Consider the following 5,931-nt stretch of genomic DNA (forward strand, 5'->3'; position numbering starts at 1 on the left):
TGGTTGGCCACTGTGAGAAGAGGATGCTGGAGTAGATGGACCACTGGCTTGATCCAGCAGGGCTCTTAGGTTCCTAATGGGTGTTACATTTGCAGTTCCCCTTCCTGATCCAAGACCTGAGACTACATGTATGCAGAGTAGACAGAAAAGGACAGTGCAGAGCAATGTCTACTGCTAGTCATGAGTGTATGGCTTGTATCGGTTTCACCACAATCTGTATAGCTAAAGAAGGAGCTTTCCCTAGTGCCCAGGAGCAACCTCTTCTCAATGTACTCCTGCAGTACTTTGCATCGAGGTCAGCTGTTCTCATACTCTTTGCAGTTTCATAACATTCAGCTTGCTTCACAAGGGGCCTCGCTACCCAGGAAGCATTTCCCAACTTGCACGGGGCGTGTTATTTCTGCAAATGCCTTTAAAGGCCGACACCTATTTCACAACTGAATTTCAGAGAAAAATGGCCTTTCGAGCTTAACAGAGGAAGGATTGGCAAGAACGTGGCACAGCAGTGGGACTGTTCCAGGATTGCTCAAAACACCAGGTTTGGGTGCTCAATCCATTATTTGGAAGCTGCAAATAGGAGGTCAGTTCTGGGCACCGCGCATGAAGGTGGATGTTAAAGTGGAGGAGGGTTCAGAGAAAAGCTGTGCTGTTGAAAGGTCCTGAATGCAAACCCTATGAGAGGCTGAAGGAAGTAGGTATTTTTAGCCAAGCGAAAAAGAGGATTACAGACAAGAGATGTTGACAGTTTTGAAGTATTTAGGAGTATCTCAAGAGAGAGGGGACAACCGTTTATCCTACTTGCCAAGGCTGGGAGGGAAAAGGCCTGGTTTAAGACACAGGGATGTGTATTTTGGCTAAACAGCAGGAAGTACATGCTGACTGCAAGGAGCCTAACCAGAGGAGGCTGTGAAAATCTGGAGCTGTCAAGCAAAAGATGCTTGATTGAGCACCTGACAAGGATGCTCTTGGTGCTCTGCCTGAGGGATGGGGAGGTGGACTAGGATAGATACTCCACAGAGCCCAGTTTTATTCTGTGAGACTAAAGCAAGCTAGTGAAGCGCAGAAGCACAAAAACCCAAGGTGTGGAACAGAAAAGCCCTGGGTTCAATCTTACTTCTATTATGAGCTCACCTGAAACAAAGAATCTTGAAGACCTTATAATGGCATAAGCTTTCTGCATCAGATATATGAAGAGCTCTCAGCTGTCATAGTCACACAATAATAATAATAATAATAATAATAATAATAATAATAATAATAATAATAATGTATTATAACAGGGGCTACCACCCCTGCTCGTTCTGCTTGCCAACCACATACCCATCCATCCACACAGTGGTGCAGAGAGAGTAAATTGCAAACTGTGAGGGTCAAATGGCAATGAGATGCAAAACATAGTCTACAACACGACAATTAAAGCTTAAAACAAGCACTGTGATTATAGACAAGGGCAGCAACTGGAGATTACACTATGAACCTATAATTGGTAGGCAAGCTGTTCTTTTAATATATGTAATATAGGGATAAGGTCTGCCTTAAAAGGTTAGTTGGGAGGATGTGATGGGTTACAGAGGAGCCTGTCTGATTAGCTGGAGAGATCTGGCATACTTGCTTTCTTATTCAGAGGTCCATGAACACTCCAACACACCATTTTGCTAGGACGACCACACAAAGCAAACACGAAACCCTTGCAGATAGCGAAACTCTTGGGAATGCATTGGAGATTTTAGGCTTACTATGAATTATGGAGTATACAAGAAGTGAGAAGAAGGAAATGAAGGGCAGGTGTCGTTCGTCAACTTGGGAAGGTAACCCAACTAGGGAAAGACACTGATTCTAACCTCGGCTGCCTTGCAGCTACACTCATTCATGAGAAAGGCTTTGGGAGTAAACCCTGTTTTGCAGGACATCTTCGCGAGAAGAAAAGGCTAAGCCGAGGCGTAAACCTACACAAATCCACAGTGGAGTCTGTAAGATCATTGGATGGCGCCTTTTACTCCTCCTTCTGGCAACTCCTGAAGCCAAGCTGGTGCCAAGCATCTTACTCTGCTTTCCTTTGGGCCACATCAACACAGCCGAGGGAGGTCTTGTCATCTGGGCAGCCCAGAACCTCCATACACATTGCCAAGGCTTGCATCCTGGGGAGGCCACTATGCAGTTTGTCTTCACCTCCAGAGGTGTACTCCATTGTCTCCCAAGACAGACAGATGCCAACAAGGAGAACCAAGGAAGGTGACTTATCTTGCCAAGGCAACAACTCTCTAGGGTCTTTCTTCTCACCAGTTACTGGATTCTTTTTGAACTGCAGATGCCAAGGACTGAGCCTGCCACTTCCTGCATGCAGGGCAGTGGTTCTGCTATGGCGTTGCGATTCCCTACCCCACCCAGTGTTAGAAATTCAGATATATAAGCTAGGTGCCAAATGGCTTTGTAAACCAAGGTTATAGTCTGGCCTAGTTGCCATTTTTGGGCCAGATGGTTCAAAAACCACATTTTTCAATATGACTTTTTGGTTCCTGGAATTCATTCTGATTGTGCAGATAAATTCTACAAGATGTGTTGCTAGTATGTTAAAACAGTCCAGATCCAAGGATCCCCAGACATGCGCCTTCAGATGGTGATGTCAGGCGCCATCCCAGGGCCCAGGCATCTTCACTTGGTTGCAAGTGACTGGCAGCCAGGTGCAAAATGGGCCTGGCACCTGGCGAATTTCAAACACTGACCTTCACCTGAAACCAGCTGGGGTCTTGCACAGGGCTTCTCTCATCTCCCTCACTTCCTTGGGCAAGCAATTCTGAATTCCTGGAAACTGCACAGTTGCTGTGGATTAAATCATGTCAGTCATGCTTACTATTATCACAGGAACCACTTGGTACAAGCTTTTGGTCTGCACATGGATGCATACAATCATACCTGTCCCAGCTGATTTGGAGAGAACCTTGCATGCAGTTCGACCAAACAATATGGTGGGTGTAGGGATGAAGAGGGAGAATTGTTTCCTAACACTCCACACCATGCATTTGCAGCTGTTAAAAGCAATTCAGCATTGGGGAGGGGTGTTGGACTCAGAGATAAGAGCCCCTTTTGTTTCTGAAAACAGCAAGAAGCAAAGAATGAAGGCTCTGGTGCCACCTAGTGATTCAAAATAAAATACAAGAGCATCCCCATGTGACAGGTTTTCAAATTAGGGATTTGGATTTAGCTTGGCTGTTGGCGTCTCTCTCCATGTGGGTTTTTCTTTTAAGGAAAAAACCCAGCAACAACCCACACAAGCTGCTAAATGTCAGCAAGACATTGGGAGGAGAAAAATGAATTTTAATCAGCGTAAGAACCTTGAAATAGGCTACCGATTGCAATTTAGGCAAAGCATGCACAAAAATCATGAGCACCATTCATCAAAATGCTTTGTTTCACAGCATGGACCTGCTCATTCTCAGCAGTGGGTTGAACAGTACAGGTGCATATTCCAAGTTACCTTTGTGCAGATTCTCGAATCCTTAAACACTTTTGCCAAAACTGTGCTTTGGGAAAACTTGAAGCTTCTCACTGAAATTAGTGGTGGCAGATGAAACATTTTGCCCTCCCTAATAATCTTCCCTTACAATGTGCAACTGTATTACTACTACTACTACTACACCTAGATTAAAAAAAATTATAAAGGCCCCACCCTTCAGATTACAATCTAAGAGACATGACACATAAGGAAAAAAGGGATGAGAAGGGAAGAGGAAAACAAGCCAATGAAAGAACCAAAAACTTTCCCCTTAGCTTAATGAACAGTTTAAACAGCCACTAAGCCTAGGGACAAGTCTAAGAAGGCAGCTGCCTCTAGCCAAATCAATGGGAGTGGGGCCTGCTGCCTTACCTCTCTGAAGGTCAACCATAGCTAAAGAACTTGGTTTATGTTCAGGCTTGAATAGGGCCAACAATGGACTTCAAGTGGCCTGACCAGTGCTCCATATGAACAGAGGGTGTGCCAGAAAATGTGTCACCAAACGGCAGACTTTGTGAGGGCTCCACAGGAAAAGAGGCATGAAAAAGGGTTCTCTAGAAAGCATGGAAACTGCAACCTTCACAACACCACTTTCCCCAGCTGCAGAATACTCCCCCCACCCCACCCCGCTTTTACAATTAATGCTGTCAGAGATTCAAAGCCAGAGGAGGCAGCTTGTCACATAGAACCTGCAGCACGGTTTTGCTATATAGAAGTAGCAACATACAACATTGTGTGCCAACTACAAAAGGCAGCCTCTCTCAAGGTGGTGCACTCCAAAGGTTGTTGGACCAGAATTCCCATCAGCGGAAGCCAGCATGGCCAATGGGGGTTGTTGTCCCACATCAGCTGGAAGGCACCAGGCTGGGGAGGTCTGGTTCAAGGGTATATTTAGACAACTCTTAATTTTAGGCATGATTCTGCTTTTCTACATGGAACAGTATCAAAGCTGCCTGCCTGAGAATTCATATTACCTGCTGCTTGAGCAGGCAATCTTCCTCAATACACCTTGTTTCCAATGAAAACTATTTGCGGATGGGTAATAGATGCTGCCAACTTTCCACATCTCACTAGTTCTTACCTAGAGCAGGCTCACAACAGCAGCAACAAATATAGTATTCTGGGAATTTGCCTCCAGGAACTGGAAAAGCACTTTGCAATGAACAAGAGCCTATTTTTGTGGAAAGAAGGGATGTAAAGTATGAAAATGATTTTGTTTTATATTGCCAGGAAACAAAGGGTGTGTGGCATACCAAAAAGGATTACAAAAGTTATTAAACCTGTAAGAAAGATGGAAGATGCAGATGCAGAAAGGCATGAAAAGCAAACACCCTCTAGATGGACTGAATGAAAGGACTTGAAAGTATCTGACTACCCAGGATTGGAGCAGCTGCATTTCTCAAGCCAGAAGAACCAGTTTGCCTACTGCAGAAACTGCAAACCCTGCAAAATCATTGCTCAAAGATCTCATCAGAGACCTATAAAACAGCTGATCCACAACCATGTTCAAAAGCCAAGCGCAGTAGAGATCCCAGTATAAAGTATTTATTTAATACTCAACAATTAACACAAATTCATCCTTTTATTTTTATTTTTACAGTAAATAAAAATGTATTATTCCCCCTCATGCATGATCACTGTATTAATCTAAGCCTTTTTAAAATTTTAAATGTGAAAAAATAAAGTGTTTCCCCCATTTCATCTTTTAATCATACCGCTAACATCTGGTGTTGTGCATTAATGGAGACAAGATGTAGAATTATATTAAGCCTAACATGTGGTTTGCAGTTACTTGTAATTTTGTTCTTTTCTTTTTTTACATAAAGTGTTAAAATGAATCAATAAATCATCCCATAAAAATAAATATTGAACAAGAAAGAACCAAGAGGTCTGCAGCTTCCCCTTCTCCAAGGATCACCCTGTTTCAAATATTTGCATGCTCTGTTTCATTTGCCAAAATGCAGGGTTTTGGCTGGGTTGTAGCAAGATCACTGAATGGGTGCAGGGGGGAAAAAAAGCTGTCTCTCGGGGAATGAAAAGTATTTCAGCCACAGTACATATACATACAGTGTTAACTGGACTCAGAGAGGGTCTACTTTGATTAAGCCTTCGGTATTCAAGTGATCCACTCGCATTAAATCACATATATTAAGAGTGGAGCAAGATTTGGTCAGTTCACAGCCCACATGCTATATTCAAAATCACCCTGGGTTTCCAAATCATATCATTTTCTACAATGGAAATTAATTTGGTATTTCTGCTTGGGGTTTTGATTTCTTTGGCTCATCTTGAAACGCTTTTGGCACCGGGTCTACCGATCATCCGCTACAGCAATTACAACTCTGCATTTTACGGGGTCCCTTGGTGACAGTTAAGCGCTTAATTTATTAGTTTACTGAAACAAAAGTGTAGTTTTTTAAAAAATGTAAAGCAACAAA

This window comes from Podarcis cretensis, assembly GCF_951804945.1.
Source record: "Podarcis cretensis genome assembly, chromosome: 14".
Lineage (NCBI taxonomy): Eukaryota > Metazoa > Chordata > Lepidosauria > Squamata > Lacertidae > Podarcis > Podarcis cretensis.